This window comes from Strigops habroptila, chromosome 6, assembly GCF_004027225.2.
Source record: "Strigops habroptila isolate Jane chromosome 6, bStrHab1.2.pri, whole genome shotgun sequence".
Classification (NCBI taxonomy): Eukaryota; Metazoa; Chordata; class Aves; order Psittaciformes; family Psittacidae; genus Strigops; species Strigops habroptila.
In genome coordinates this window covers 71,680,377-71,695,405 of record NC_044282.2, presented here as the reverse complement: position 1 = coordinate 71,695,405, position 15,029 = coordinate 71,680,377, and the positions used below count along the sequence as shown (strand labels likewise).

The 15,029-nt window shown below is 44.2% G+C and overlaps 1 protein-coding gene across 2 annotated transcripts in view; it reads left to right on the top strand.

Moving 5' to 3' along the window:
- The first annotated feature begins 11,258 nt into the window (after positions 1–11,258).
- Positions 11,259–15,029, top strand: part of BMP2 (bone morphogenetic protein 2) — a 143,677-nt gene continuing 139,906 nt past the window's right edge. For both annotated transcript variants that reach the window (XM_030490565.1, XM_030490564.1), the window contains exon 1: positions 11,259–11,317. The gene's annotated coding sequence lies outside the window, so the exon portion shown is untranslated. The remainder of the gene's footprint in view (positions 11,318–15,029) is intronic.

Genomic DNA, 15,029 nt, shown 5'->3' with positions numbered 1-15,029 from the left:
TTTGTGTTAACCAGAAGTACATGTGACAGGCAGGTGTTATTCTAGGGCAGAAAGGAACTAGCATTCAAGAAAAGAGTCTGTAAAGGGATTTTTCAGGTTGCTGTGCAGTATTATGCTTAAAAATGAATACAGAAATGATAGTGAGCTGTTGGAAATAGCTTAAAACGATCTACAGTATAAACATTCATATGTCTTGGATATTAATGTAACTGTTGTGGAAAATCATTCCTTTACTGCTTTCCCCTTCTCCTCTCCCAGTTTCCAGTCTTTTACCTATTGCCCTCCAGTCCTTGTGACTTCCCCTAGAAGAGGAATGATGCTCTTTCCGATAATGTCTAAAGCAGGAAAACCCTGAGTTGGTTTTGGCTGTTCCCCAGAAGAGAGTAAGTCACAGAACGTGGCAAGAAAAGTCAGTGTGAGTTCCCCTGTTTGAACACTGGTGTACCTCCTCTGGTCCTGGTGGTGATACCCACTCTCTGTCTGCATTTCTCCCTGTGTTGGTGCTTTATCACTTGGCCTACAGGCTGCCCATAGCTGTGAGTAGATGATCCCTTCATTATTCAGTTGTGTTGCAGTAGAAGTCACTGCACAGAGCCTGCCCCAGCTTCTGATCCCAGCCTCTCTACCAGAGCTACTGACTCCACAGCAGAAGACGGGAGCAATCCCTAATCTGGCTCAATCCATACAAGCCAGTTTAGTTTCTCTTCACTAACATGGTTCATTTTGAATGTAGTTTAAGAGGTGTTCATGTGAGCAACACCGCTGGGGAGGTTGTGACCTTTAGGAGAGATGGTGGTGGACACCAAAGAAGAAGAGATGATCACAAACCCACATCTCTTTCCACTCCAAAGGTCTGCCCAGTGCTCCCTCCTGCAGCTTGGGGCGATAAGCTGCCTGGTCAAAGTCAAGTGTTTCTGTAGTCACTGGAGCGGAAGAGAGCTTAAAGAGAAGGATTTGAAAGCTGATAGTGGAATGGATTTGTCTTGTTTACAATGAATCCCTTCCGTGCTTGAGAAGCACTTTGCAGGAAAGCATGAAGGTGCTCATTTGGAGCAGTCATTAGTGGGCAGGAGACTGTTCCCACTGGCCAACAGGACCTGTAAGTCTGTGATATATGGTAATGCAGGAAAGAACAGGCTAAGAGGAACCTGAAAATGAAGATAAATTGATGCAGTGTAAGAGGAGGAACCATGAGGTCCGTGATGCCCATTTCCTAATTATTTGCTGTTCTTGGTTCAAATATTTGGGATTTCAGGCACTCTTGTGCTAAGTTTTGGTCAATGAGGCTTTTTTAACCACCACTTTTAGTCTACTCTTTTTCTTTCTTTCTTTTTTTTAAAGACTCATCATTAGAAAAACTTTAACTACATCAACAGGAAAAAGAAACCTTTCCTTTGACAAATTGGAACTCTCCAAAGACTTATAAGCCAGTATGAAAGATTGACTTAATGGAGCAGTATAGTTTTGCTACAGCAAGGAGCCTCCCAATCCTCTGATTAGACTGATATAGATTTTCTAGAGATTAGCCAAATCTGAAATGCATTACCAAAAAATCCACTGTGACAAAACAGTTTTGACAGCATAAATGAAACCTAAAGCAATGTAAAATGTAATTACTGCAGCTATCCCTGTGACCCCTCAGTATTCGCTGCCTTGCTCTGGCCTCAGGAGAGCTCGGGCCTATTTTCCACCTATTTATTTTTCTGCATGTTTGGCAAGAGTATTTTTAGTCTATTCATTTGCTTTTCTTTAGCACCCCCTTTTCTGGTTCCTCTGTATTCCAACACGGCTTTTGGTGAAAAGACTTTCAATAAATAAGGGATTGGAAGGTTATGAGGAGGGTACAGGAAGGTCGGAGACAAACCGGAATCAATCCCTTACTGCCTTTTCACGTGCTTTGGTGGCGGGGCTCTGTGACCACTTTATTTAACTTGCAGAGGGCCAGGAGAAGTGCTGGGGTTTATTTACATTCCAGTGGCATAGAGGGGCCCTGGCTGGTGTTAGGAATTCATAGTGTGTGTCTATGTAGAGCCTGTTTCTGCTTTGAAGAAACCAAGTGACCAGAGAGAGAAGAGGAGGAAAAAGACTTGGAAGTCCCAACGTCATGCAGAAGGTGTAGGAGTGTTGGGCCAGTGCTTTACCCTCAAAATAGGTTTCCACCATGAGGTATCCTGGCATCAGCCACCCAAGTGTCAGCGATGCAGCTCTACCTGCCAGTGTTTTCTTCTGAAAAGCCTCTTCAGAACTGACTTAATTTTGTGCCAAAGGATCTACTGACTATTGTCTTTTATGTGTCATATTAATACCCAAAGAAGCAGTGCTGATTTGCTTCTCCCTGGTGAGGGAAAGATAACTGAAGACAGTGTGACAGAAAGAGAGCTTGAATACAGAAGTCTGTGGGGATTTTTAGTCTTTTTATCTTCTCCTCTGCAAGCTGATATGTAATTGTTGTGTGTGACTGGACGTGGTGCATTTCATCTTAGGGGTGATGCAAGGATCACAACTGCCATGAGGTAATTACTTTGCATCAGCGAGCGATGTGGGTTTGAGCTGGCAGTGCTGGGGAATGAGGTTTTGATCCTTGAGTCACCTTGTCTTCCCAGCCATTGTCACAGAGGAGAACTCTCACTACATTGTGAAATAGCTCCAGATGCAACCACATATCTTTTAAAAATAACCCCAGGGTCAGTTATTTGGTGTTTTGGGGAGGGATTGTGGTTGGGAACGTTATCTGGCTCTTGGACAGCATCTATCTGAGGTATTTGCGTGGCTTCTGTTACCACAGGATCTGAGCAACCTTGTAATCATCATCATGCTTATCCCAAGGAGGCAGAGTGCTGCTGGTGGTGTCAGCCACTGCCCCCTTTGCTCAAAGTCGTGCTGAACTTCCCCCGTTTAAGTTTAAACCCATCACCCCTTGTCCTGTCACTGCAGTCTCTAATGAAGAGTCCCTCTCCAGAAGCATCCTCCAGCGAGGCAGCCAGCACAGCCCAGGGCTGTTTGCAGGGTCCACTGGTCCTCTTGGCTCTGTTTGATATCAGTTCTTAAGAAAACCTCCAGTTGCTCTAGTGGTATCAGCTGTAAACTAAACCTCAGGCTCCCCAGATGGGTTTGACCTCTGGAAAGCTGGCAGCCCTCCAGTTTTCATGGGCCTTGCTTCCACTTCCACCCCCTTTCATCATAACTTTAAATAAAACTGCTGTTCTGTGTGGCTTGGTAGTGGCACAATCAAAGTCTGGAGAAGAGAAGGCTCAGGGAGGACCTCATCGGTCTCTGCAACTGCCTGACAGGAGGATGGAGCCAGGAGGGTCTGGTCTCTTCTCCCAAGTGACAAGTGGCAGGACAAGAGGAAACGGCCTCAAGCTGCACCAGGGCAGGTTTAGATGGAGATGAGGAACAATTCCTTCCCCAGAGGGTGCTCAGGTACTGGAACAGGCTGCCCAGGGCAGTGCTGGAGTCACCGTCCCTGCAAGTGTTCACAAACCGTGTAGATGAGGCCCTCAGTGCCATGGGTTAGTGGTGGCCTTGGCAATGCTGGGGTAATGGTTGGACTTGATGATCTTAAAGGTCTTTTCTAATCTAGTCAATGCTATAATTCTATGGTTCTGTGACTTTTTTAATGAGTTGCTCCATAGGTCTTTAGTTCACTTAGAACTTCTGATGGAAATGTTGCAGGAGAGGGAACTCTCTCTGTGTCAGTGAACGGCTAGTGTGATGGCTTTCCACTACTGATGTCAACAGGTTTCCGATCATTTCTATAAGTCCTTGTACTGTACTATATGATTAGAACAACTGCAGTAAAAGAAATGCCATATCTGTTTTACGGCAAATCATGAATTGCATTGAGAACCCAAATTAGAGCTCACAGTACCTGGCAGCACTGGCTGCATTTTGTATAGGTTTACATGTATGTATGTTAATACAGCTAGAATGGTTTTATTGCTCTGGAATTTAATGCATTTTAGATTTGCTAATCTCTCTCAAATCTATACATCACTTTAGCCAAAGGATTATGGCTCCTTTAGTAAATCAAAAATATACTGCTCAATTAAGTCAATCTTTCACATCAGCTTATAAGTCTTTGGAGATTTTTAACTTGTAAAAGGGGATTTTTCAAGTAGGATTTAAACTTTTATAACAATATAAGAAACTAGCAAGAAATACAAAAGAAATAGACATTACGATGAAGTAATGCCAGTGGAGAGAGGCATAGTTTTGTCACCAGAGTGTGTAGCTTTGGAGATGCTGATGTTATAGGTGAGGTACAATGAAATCAAAAGGGCTCATGAACTTTATCCTTAAATTTCTACTGCTTAGATTCAGGCTAGTGAGATCTGAGACCAAATTATCCCCAATTTGATATATTCCTGTGGAAATTTTTGCTATTTTGTTCTATCTGATACTTTCTGAATCATCAGTAATGGTGTTAAGAGAGGAGGGAAAAAACCAGCTCTGAAGTTTCTCTTGCCCAGAGAAGCTGTGGCTGCCCCATCCCTGGCAGTGTTCAAGGCCAGGTTGGACACAGGGGCTTGGAGCAACCTGCTCTAGTGGAAGGTGTCCCTGCCCGTGGCAGGGGGTTGGAGCTGGATGAGCTTTAAGGTCTTTCCAACCTAAACCATTCTGTGATTCATTCTATGATTTTATGAAAGTCAACACTAGGATAATTTGTGGGTATACTTCAAAGCTTTTAGGCAGAAGTAGCTTGCCCAGAGTCACACAGGATTGGGATGAAGCGGAGAACTGAACAGAGCTTTTCTGAGCCTCCATGTAGCACCCAGATTTCTGGAGCACCCATCCCACCTTTCTCTGAAACAGTGGTGATAGGCTGCTCCTAGATGCAGGTAGAAGGTGTTACACAAAGTGGTTGAAGTCATCAGGGATCCTTTTCAGGGATGTCCATCATCTGTGTATGGTGGCTGCTGTGTTCCTTTAACCAAGACCATCTTCCCAGCAGCATCGCCACAATTCACCACGTCGTTGGTATTCATCAGTGGTGTTCTATTGTGGCCATGCTGCAAGCCAGATAATGCCCATTAGAAACAGCAAAGCTTCTGTAAACTGCCTTAGAGCTAAACGAGTTATTTCACACATGTCTGGGAAGGAGAACAAAGAGCTAAGCTCATATAGGAGTCATTTACTTGTGCTGTGTGCCAAACCAGCGCTGCGTTAGATGGGGCTGAGGTGGCAATGTGTAAGTCAGAGCACACAAACATGGTGTTGCTAAGTTTGCCTGTAATGCCTTAGGAAAATTAATTTGCTGTGCAGCCCCTGTGTAAAACTTATTATAGTAGTTACAACAGCAAAGGCAGTTGTTAAGGCTGAGTTCTAACCCCTGCTCTTGGCTAATAACTTTTTGCTAATAACTTTCTCAAATTCCTTTTGCCCTGAGATTTTCCATGCTCAGTGTTAGCCCTAAGGTGAATTTTTTGGGAAGTCTGGGAGGATTTTGAATTATGAGAGCATGAATAAAATACATTTTTCTTCCTCATGTTTTAAGGGAACTTTTGCATTCTGAAAAGTCTCTGAAACATCAGATTTGTTTTGTAGCCCTGAGAAAGGAAAGAGAGCAGCGTAATTGATGTCTGCAGAATATCCTGGTTCGTGAAACTGCGGTGACTGTGTGTGGTCACAGCAGCTTTAAAGATGAAGGATGACATTCTCAAAAGCATCTAATGATGTAGGCCCATTTCAAAAGCAACATTGACATTGAGGAGATTAAATGTCACAGAACCTCGTAGGATGGAGGCACCTGCGTACCTGCCGCTCTTGGAAGTAAAAGGCTGTTTTAATAGAGCTGAACAAGGAGTGTTTCTCTTCTCATGAGGTGTGGGGTTATTTTGATCCCCAGCTTGGATCAGGAACCTGCTCATACACTACAGTTATGCAGCTCCCATCAAGTGCCACGTACGTAAGTCATGTGGAAGACCATGGTGGAAGGCTGGAAATGTGTAGTGAGGGATTTCCCCTCTGTGCAAGGGTGGGAATCCTGGGCTATGGTTCCTGTGAGCCACATTGGTCCAATGTGCACCTCCCAGCCAGAGGTCTGAAACATCAGTCTTGAATGTGACAAGTGAGTAAAGCAAAAATACTTTTAAGCAAATCTACATGTGAAAGGGTTACAATCCATATCTGACTAGTCTGTGTGTACCCTTAAGCATCATTTGCTTTTAATTTCAATGATATCTAAAGGGGATTCAGCTGAACTCCACTTGAGCTCTTCTGTTAAAACCCTTAGAAGCCACCAATACCAGAAGCACAAAATGTGCTGCTTCAGTGGCTCCTATGGACTTCCCATGGCTGTTGGCAAGTTGTGACTAAGTCGATTCAATTGCCTGCTTCTTCGATTGTCTTTCACTGTCCTGTTCCCATTGTGTAAGTGCTTTTCCAGCACTTGCTGGAACTCCAACATTGGTGAACGTTCATGGAGGCGCTGAATTTCCACCAAGGAACTTGGCTACCAAATGCAAGATGCCTTGATCTGGTGATGATGCCGGGGTGAAGGCTGCTGGAGTTAAAAATGTTTCATTTACTGCTGCCTCCATCAGAGCTTCCTTATGTGTTGGTCCCTAGAACATTGTACCTTTACCATGAATGAAAGAAGTCACTGGATTTGCAGTTGTTAGAAATTCCCCTATGATTTAGATAATTGCAAAAAGCAGTGCTAGAATGATGTGAAAACTGTGGAGTCCGAAGTTGAGAGCAGGGAGAGTCTGAAACCTGTGGTTTGCATCACTAACCCGTGGTACACATACACAGAGTGAGACTAGAAGGCATTTTCCAGTTCAGTTCTCCTTGTTAAATGTAATGTGTTACTGTGTATTGTTTAATCTATGCTTTACAACACACAGGATGCATAATGGGGCTGGGTTAATACTGTGGCTGGAAAGTTCATGTTTGGAATGGTTTTGCACTTCTGGCCTTTTCTTTTTGTTTAACCTGGATTTAGTGACAACTTTTACATTTTTATCTCTATCACATGCAGAAGAATTCAATGCCTGAATATATGTTGGAGTGCCCACCCCAGGACCAGCAGGATGTAATTCTCCTCTTCAGTTCCCCAGGACTGCTGTTCCCAACGGCATTAGCTGAATGAGCCTTTGACTGTGTTCAGTTCCTTTGTGTTCTCTCTCCTTTGCTTGGTGGTGAGGAGCAGCTTCCCTTTACTCACTGGAAGCAAGTCAAACATAGAATCCCAGAATAGTTTGGGTTGGAAAGGACCTTAAAGCTCATCCAGTTCCAACCCCCTGCCACGGGCAGGGACACCTTCCACTAGAGCAGGTTGCTCCAAGCCCCTGTGTCCAACCTGGCCTTGAACACTGCCAGGGATGGGGCAGCCACAATATCCTCAAGTGAGTTGCTGACTTCATTGATTTTACCCTAGTTCAGAATGAATATTCATGTTCATCTCTCCTAAATTGTTCTGGTGTGCACTGAATGGATGATGGAAAGTTTCCTGCCAGCTTTGGTGGGGTTTGTTCAGCCCCTTCCTTTGGATCAGTTTAGGGGCAGTTAGAAAAATGATCAGAAAGATCAGTTTTGGGAAGGGACTCCACATGGATTGACTGACTCTGTGTTATGGTATGAGGAGAAATATATCTTATCTGAAGTTTTGTGACCGTATCAAATGATTTAAAAAAAGATATTATAAATAAGCAATGTGTAAACGTGACCCACTGAGAGACTCAAAACTCGCAGTGAACATTTGGACTGATTTATTTTCCTCTATTGCTTCCTTCTCAGCACATCTGTTCCTGTAAATGTTCGTAAGTAACACCTTCCTTTCCTTGCCTTTCTAGGCCCCTGTGTGCCATGCACCTTTGGGCTTTGAAATCCCGGGGGATTTTAGTTTTCTTAGGACAATTTCCCCCCAGACCTTTGCAGTGAATCTGGTGTGCATCAGAGCTGCCATGTGCTAAGCAGCTAAACTGCATTACCAACGGGGGAATAATTATCAGCCCCAGATTATGGCATTATTAACGCCTTAATACTGATAACTCTTAGCAGTTCACAAGACCATCAAATGTTTTCCTTTTAATACTGTCCCAGATTTTCCAACGAGCACTGGAGATAACCTGACAGCCCAATAGAGTTTGATGTATGTGTCTGGAGAGGGGGAAGGAAAAAAAGCAGGTTGAGATCCTCCAGTCAAGCCAATGTCTTTAATGGCTTCCCTAGATTAAAATAATCCCTATGGGAAATCCACTATGACAACAGTTCTTATACAGGTTTTGTGATTTTCCAGTCAGTGCTTCTGTGCCACAACCACTCTTTGAAACTGTTTTTGTTAGTGAAAGGCCCCATTCTCAGAGCCTTCTTGTTTTTTTCTTGCTAAAGAATGTGTTTTAACTCCATTAAGAAGAGTTTGAAGTTCTCACTTTCTTCCTTGGGCATTAGCGTGCCTATTACTCCTGTATCTTGTGAATGTTTGACAATGTGAAGAAATGTAGAGGTCAGTTCTGACTCCCATATGAAAGGTCATCCTGGTGTTTGCACTTAAGTACAGTATTTATAACATGGGTGATTTCATCCATTAGCCCTTCAGGGGATTGAAGAATTAGGCTGCATGACAGAAGGCCAGGCAGTAACAATACTAAAACACTAACTAGTGTTGATTTAAAATCCAAAGGAGAGGACAGATTTGCAGTCCTGAAATCAGGCACACTTATTCCTATTTAGAGGTAACAAATCTAGCCCTGAACAGAAAGCTTTTCACCAACACCACCCAAAGTCAGATTCTTGATGTGGGGAGACTTTTTAAAGAGCTCAGATTAATTCAGCAATGTTTTGTTGGTGGAAAAAGTCGTCATCTTTAATAATAACAGGAATTTAAAGCTGCTGGGGAAGCTTTAAACTACTGGGGTGTGGGGGAATCCATGAGAGACAGAGTGAAAGACAGGAGTATTTCTGCGGGTGTCCACTGAGACCCAAGATCATGTTTGCAGCATCGTTGCACTTAACCTTTGTACCTTTGCTGCAGGTTATATGAGCCATCAGAAGGCTGTGAACGTGAAGAAGGTCATGCTATTATTTGTGTCCCTGCCACTGAAATACTGTTGGAACACATTGCTGTGGCCACAGGTCATAGATTGTCAAATTAAAAAGGAACATTAGACTTTTCCTGCTTGCTACCAGCTGCAAGGGGCTTTTGGCTGTTAGATGGTTATTTAAGGAGCAGCTTCTCTTGTTCCCACTTTGATTTGATATTTGCAGCAATCAGGTTGGTTAATATGTGTCCAAGACCTGTGTTTCTGTATGGTAAAAAGCTCTGAAGCACTTTGCAGTAGTTCTGTAGTGTACATTGTTATTGCAGCACCCTCCACTGGCTCGTCTACCTACTTTACCTCTCTGAAAGATTAATTCTTAGGTAAGGCATGGGAAAAGCATCACTTTATCACCAATTTAGAGTGATGTCTTGGCACCATGCAAATGTTCATGTCACATTGAGGTTTAGCTAGCAAAATGGAGTTAAACACATTGTTAAAAATAATGATTTGAGACCCAAATTCATGGTCAAAGGCTACATAGTATGACATACTTGAGATATTTAGTTAAAAAAGTTCAAGGAGCAGAGAGGTGGTACTGAATGGTGCAGCCCATGAGGGCTGCCCAAACTGCTAACAGTGCTATGTTATCTCTAACCAGGACTCAAAAGTGATATTCAAAAGATAGAATTGCAGCTTTGTAGACTGTGATTAAGGTCTGCTCTTTGGAAATGTGACTAATGACTGTCTTTTAATTATGCTCTGTATTCTCCTGCTTTTGCATCTCGATGCTGGTGTTGGGCAGGGTGCTGACGAGGCTGAGCAGCAGCATATCGTACAATCATAGAGTGGTTTGGGTTGGAAGGGACCTTAAAGATCACCTAGCTCCAATCCCCTTCCACGGTCAGGGACACCTTCCACTAGAGCAGGTTGCTCCAAGCCCCTGTGTCCAACCTGGCCTTGAACACTGCCAGGGATGGGGCAGCCACAGCTTCTCTGGGCACCCTGTGCCAGCGCCTCAGCACCCTCACAGGGAACAACTTCTGCCTAATGTCTAATCTCAATCTCCCCTCTGTCAGGTTAAAGGCATTCCCCTTGTCCTGTCCCTACAGGCCCTTGTCCAAAGCCCCTCTCCAGCTTTCTTGTAGCCCCTTTAGGCACTGGAGCTGCTCTAAGATCTCCCCTTCAGGAGCCTTCCCTTCTCCAGGCTGACCCAGCCCAGCTCTTTCAGCCTGGCTCCATAGGAGAGGTGCTCCAGCCCTTGCATGCAGCATCTCCGTGGCCTCCTCTGGACTTGCTTGAGATTGTCCACATCCCTCTTGTGTGGGGGACCCCTTCATGACTCTGCAGATCAACTTTCCAGGCAGAGTATGATCATGTTTTCTACATCCAGCTCCCCTGCTAGGCATATCTGTCTCTTATCCTCCTAATGAGCTTTACACAGCAGCTCAGGTCCTCTTTACAACTGGTGCATTGCCAGGAAAGAGAGCTGCTTGGTGACATCTGCCCCATCACTGTGTGCTGTGGTGGGATGGAGGTGAAAACTGGAAGGGGCTCACTCTGTCCTGTGTCACTGTGCTCTCACAGTTAAAATGCTGCTCTGGGTTAGCAATTCGCTGTCTGGAGTCCTGTTGCTGATGGGTATGTGAAATCAAACCACCTTCGAGGGGTTAAGCTGTGGTTTGTTGTAACACTTTGGAAGGAGAAAGTCAAAGTTACCAAAACAGTTTTCAATGGGGGTCAGGTCTGAGTGTGATGACCTTTCTGCTCTGACCACTACCCAGCTTAAGGTTAAACTGTACTGCTCCAATCTCAGGGCTGTTTACATGATACGCTCTAAAAACAACATTGCTCCATCAAATTTTCACACTTCCATTTGTTTTAAGAGTTAGGGAAAAAAAATAATCAGCATTTCATAAATTCCTCTTCTCGCCTGAATGAACCAGGCAGTCCCACAACTTTTATTTTCAGCTGCTTTTCCTGTTTCCCACACATTGCAGTCAGCAACCTTTGCCCAGGGCAGGGTGACCGCTGATTCATATGGAAGACCCGAGTCCTGCCTGTAGCGATGGGGATGCTCTGGCAAATAGGATGTTTGTTCCGCTTGCAGGCCAAGGGAAAAGGAATTTCTGGAATGATATGGGTAAAAAAAGTAATTGTTTCTTTTGGCAGTCTCGCTTGGACAGTCCTTGAGCTGTTGTGTGGTGGTTCTATTTACACCGAGAAAACCCAAGCAAACAGACTGCCCGGGGCTATCAGCAAGGCTGGAGTTTCCAACATATTTTTCCAGCATATCAAGAATTTGGATCTTTGCCACACAATCATGCTACAGAACCGTGAGTGGGAAGCACTTCAGTTGTGCTTGATCTGTTTTCTACGTTCTCCAACTACTGCTTTTCCAGGAATGGTCAGTGCAGCCCCCATCAGATGAAATACCTCTGAATTTGTCCTCTCTTGATCTAATTCTTTACCAACAACTGCCCCTTCTGAACTGTTTTTAGTGCTTACAATGCTGTTGTATTCATTTAATCCTTGCCACCCCTCACCTGTAGAATTACACAGCAGTGACAAGGCTGTTTACCACGATGGTACCAGCAGTTTTCATGGCCCTCAGTGTTGTTCAGCAGAGATGCTCCAGGGAGACCTTATAAGTCTTCCAAAATCTAATGAGGGCTACAAGAAATGTGGAGAGGGACTTTTTACAAGGACATGTAGTGACAGGACAAGGGGGAATGGCTTTAACCTGCCAGAGGGGAGATTGAGATTAGACAAAAGGAAGCAGCTCTTCCCTGTGAGGGTGCTGAGGCGCTGGCACAGGGTGCCCAGAGAAGCTGTGGCTGCCCCATCCCTGGCAGTGTTCAAGGCCAGGTTGGACACAGGGGCTTGGAGCAACCTGCTCTAGTGGAAGGTGTCCCTGCCCGTGGCAGGGGTTGGATCTGGATGAGCTTTAAGGTCCTTTTCAACCCAAACCATTCTGGGATTCTATTCTATGATTCTGTAATCTCATCCACCTGCCCCACTCCTGCTATGGCTTCAATGCAAGTAGCTCAAGCCCTTAGTTGAGAAAACCTTTTTTGGTTGGCTTTTATGTTGAGCTTGTGCTGTGGAGTATTTTCACAGCTTTTCAGGCTTTGCTGTTGTTGTTGCTGCTGCTATGTTAAAGGCCTGTTCAGGACAAGGCAATTGCTATAGGTTTCCTTGGGCAGGTCCTCCCTCTCTGCCCTTCCCCACCCCAGCCCTGTGTGCTCTTTCATGGCCTCTGGGGCAGTTCAAGGTTTCTGTTTTACTTTCTTGTACGAAGAAGAATTGAAGAATTGTTTGGTAGCATCTATAGAGAGATTATAGTTCCAGGAATCCTCTCTAAGCTTTATTTATCAGGGAAATAGCAGAAGAGTTGTTCATATTGCCCATAAACAGGCTTCCGGTGCTTCAGACCAAAGCTGTTTAGTCCATGTTCATTCTGTTTAGTCCATGGTTAAAACAAAAATGAAAGTCTAAGAATGTAAATCAGCTGATTAGTCTCTTTTGCTGTGTTCAGACCTGGGTAGCTGGATAAGAGCAAAGAGTGGTGCTTTGGACCAGTGCCTGGCTATTCCCAGCTCTGCCGTCCAGCCAGGGATGACCTTAGCTGAGCCTCTGTGCCTCCGTTTCCATCTGTGTGAAAAGTTCATCGTGATCCTGACTTCTTTTTCCTGTTTTTTGAAAGGATTTTGACCCCTGCTGCTGAAAAGAGCCAGACACTGCTCTTCATGATTCCCCCAGGTGCATGGGATAAAAGCAGGCTGCCTTGGAGGAACAGGCTCCCTTCTTTGGGGAGCTCCGTGTTGCTGGAGGTGCGGGGCTGTCTGAAGTGTTTACATCCTGCACTTCTGAAGTCATATCTGTAGGCCATCACTTTGGGTTGAAAATTGATTTTATTAGGTGAAAATGAAAATGAACTGAAGAAATGAACTGCGAGCCACATTGCTGCGCTCGGCAAACGCGTTATCCAGCCTTCTGTGTGCCCGGATGTAATGAATACGCAGAGACCACCTACTTGGAACACTCCTCTGATTTCCCAGTTTCTTTAAAGTCTAATAATATTGGCAATGCAGGATGAAAGCAATTGTGAAAAGTGAAAAAGTCCTTGTTTGCCTATCCTGTCATCTGGGCTCTGTTTCACTGAAGCTGAAAATGAAGGTAACTTGCCTTAATGCTGGAGGACAGCTTTTAGTCTAATTGAACCATGCATCGGCCAGAACCCGGTATTGAGCCTTCAGTCTCGGGTTAATCCCTTTTATTGGCTTGGGCGCAGGTTATCATCCCTTCTTATCAAACAAGGACCCCTTTCTTCTCGCTCGGGATCAGAACTAAAAGCCAGTTGAGAAAGAAAATGACAAATTCAAAGCTTTAAGCCTCCCTTCCCCCCCAAAAAACCCTTCCCACCCTGCACATCCACGAGGTGCTCTGCGGCACACACACTGCAAGGCCTGGGTGCATTTTTGTTGCTAGGAAGCTCCCTCCCCTTTCAGCTGTGATTTCAGCTTCAAAGTGCCCCACTTGGCTCAATTGTTTTGCCCAGCATTTGCCGGTCAGCATGTCAGATTAAATTTATGGGCGGTTGACTAGTGCTTAGTATTTGAACACCTGCTTCAGCCTCCTCTTCTGGCACAGCTTTTAGAGCAGAGGTATGTTAAAGCCATCGATAGCGAGTGTGTGGTGTGGGGCAGTGATGGCTTTTAAAGGGAATAAAAATGGCTTTGGAGGGGGAGAAAAATAATAATAAACAGTTATTTTTGTGTGAGGCAGCTGGTCAAACTGCAGGATCACAATTGTCCTTTCTTCTGACCTTAAATTTGAGGAATCTGCTTAAACTAACATGGCCAAAAATCCCTCATGTTTATTATCAGACTGTTTTATCCATGATTATAGGTCAAATCACCAAAAAGTAAGTAAAAAGATGCACTCTGCATATTTTAAACACAGGAAAAGGTTTTTAAATGAAATAATAGGAAACCTTCGACAAAGATTATCCTATGTATACTTCTAGTTTATCCTATACTGGGTTTTGGGAGTCACTTATCATGGCATGGTATTATTTAAATGTAGTATAAAACAACCAAAACATCCCACTTGCTTTTCTTCATCCTCAGTGCCTGCCTTGGACTTTTGCAACAGCTTCTACAATCAGAGCAATCTGTTAAACAGCTTTTCTGATAATGGACAGGAGGAGAAATTAAAGGTCAGGACAGTCTAATAGGGGATATAATAGAATAAGGACTTTATAAAGGCCTGAAACCTTCATGCTTCTGCAGAAAGGTTTCTTTTATTTCCCTGTGAAACATCTGGTCTGTGACTCTCGGAAACAGGATACTGAACCATGGGTTCTGATCCCATTTGGCATTTTAGCTCCCCTTCACACAGCCCAAACTCCAGCAGTTAACAGCAATTCAAGGTGTATGACCCAGCAAATATCAATGCCTCTGAAAGAATCTGATCCTTTGTCTGTTTTGGGGCTGTTTGACCAAATTCTTCCCATCATCTCTCATATTCCCTTCGAGATGCTTTCCCCACAGGCACCCGGAAAGAGAAGGTTGCAACGTCTTTGTAAGTTTTCTTCCCTTCCATATTGTTCTTTGGTAAAAGCATAGCGTGGGATGGTTTTGTCATACAAACGCACAATGCCTGCTGGCCTGGGTATCCAAAATACAGTTTTATTGTTGTGGAAAGGCCTTAATGAGGAAGGAAAAAAACCAACCCCAACCCTATTTAATAAAGTGCATCAAGTGCCCTTGGGACAAATTAGCACACAATGACTTCTTGTGCCGCCAATTGAAGCAGCAGATCGGGGTAGTGATAGGCTTTACAGGAAATATTAAAAGAGCACAGATGGCTCAAGTTTACATGTTTACAGTGGAGCTGGAACAGCAGCTAAACCCTTCCAGTAGAGTATAATTTACTCGGAGGTCATAGACCTCATGGTTAAGTATGAACCTGAAGACTATTGTAAACACGTTATTAGGGTTTGTAGAGGTTTAATCCCAGCATTTTCCCCTTCTTTTCTGCAAC